Below are 1379 nucleotides of genomic sequence, written 5' to 3'. Positions count from 1 at the left end.
CCCACCCTCTCCCCGTCTCCCACCCTCTCCCCGTCCCCTCATCCCCAACCTCTCCCCGTCCCCCTCAATCCCGCACCCTCTCCCCCTCTCCCTCAATCCCCACCCTCTCCCCGTCCCCCTCAATCCCGCACCCTCTCTCCCCCTCTCCCTCAATCCCCACCCTCTCCCCCTCTCCCTCAATCCCGCACCCTCTCCCCCTCTCCCCCAATCCCCACCCTCTCCCCCAATCCCCACTCTCTCCCCGTCTCCCTCAATCCCCACCCTCTCCCCCTCTCCCTCAATCCCCACCCTCTCCCCGTCTCCTCAATCCCCACACTCTCCCCCTCTCCCTCACTCCCCACCCTCTCCCCATCTCCCCAATCCCCACCCTCTCCCCCCTCTCCCTCAATCCCGCACCCTCTCCCCCTCTCCCCGTCTCCCTCAATCCCCACCCTCTCCCCCACTCCCCACCCTCTCCCCGTCTCCCTCAATCCCCACCCTCTCCCCTTCTCCTCAATCCCCACCCTCTCCCCGTCTCCCTCAATCCCCACCTCTCCCCGTCTCCCCCAATCCACACCTCTCCCCCTCTCCCCCAATCCCCACCCTCTCCCCCTCTCCCCCAATCCCCACCCTCTCCCCGTCCACCCCAATCCCCACCCTCTCCCGTCCCCCTCAATCCCCCACCCTCTCCCCGTCTCCCTCAATCCCCCACCCTCTCCCCGTCTCCCCCAATCCCCACCCTCTCCCCGTCTCCCTCAATCCCCACCCTCTCCCCGTCTCCCCCAATCCCCAGCCTCTCCCCGTCTCCCCCAATCCCCACCCTCTCCCCGTCTCCCCCAATCCCCACCCACTCCCCATCTCCCTCAATCCCCACCCTCTCCCCGTCTCCCTCAATCCCCACCCTCTCCCCGTCTCCCCCAATCCCCACCCTCTCCCCGTCTCCCCCAATCCCCACCCTCTCCCCGTCTCCCTCAATCCCCACCCTCTCCCTGTCTCCCCCAATCCCCACCCTCTCCCCCAATCCCCACCCTCTCCCCATCTCCCTCAATCCCCACCCTCTCCCTGTCTCCCCCAATCCCCACCCTCTCCCCCAATCCCCACCCTCTCCCCGTCTCCCCCAATCCCCACCCTCTCCCCGTCTCCCTCACTCCCCCACCCTCTCCCCGTCTCCCCCAATCCCCACCCTCTCCCCGTCTCCCTCAATCCCCACCCTCTCCCCGTCTCCCCCAATCCCCACCCTCTCCCCGTCTCCCTCAATCCCCCACCCTCTCCCCGTCTCCCTCAATCCCCCACCCTCTCCCCGTCTCCCCCAATCCCCACCCTCTCCCCGTCTCCCTCAATCCCCACCCTCTCCCCGTCTCCCCCAATCCCCACCCTCTCCCCGTCTCCCTCATTTTGAT

Source organism: Mustelus asterias, unplaced genomic scaffold, assembly GCF_964213995.1.
Source record: "Mustelus asterias unplaced genomic scaffold, sMusAst1.hap1.1 HAP1_SCAFFOLD_1626, whole genome shotgun sequence".
Lineage (NCBI taxonomy): Eukaryota > Metazoa > Chordata > Chondrichthyes > Carcharhiniformes > Triakidae > Mustelus > Mustelus asterias.
Note: the sequence above shows the minus strand (reverse complement) of the source record.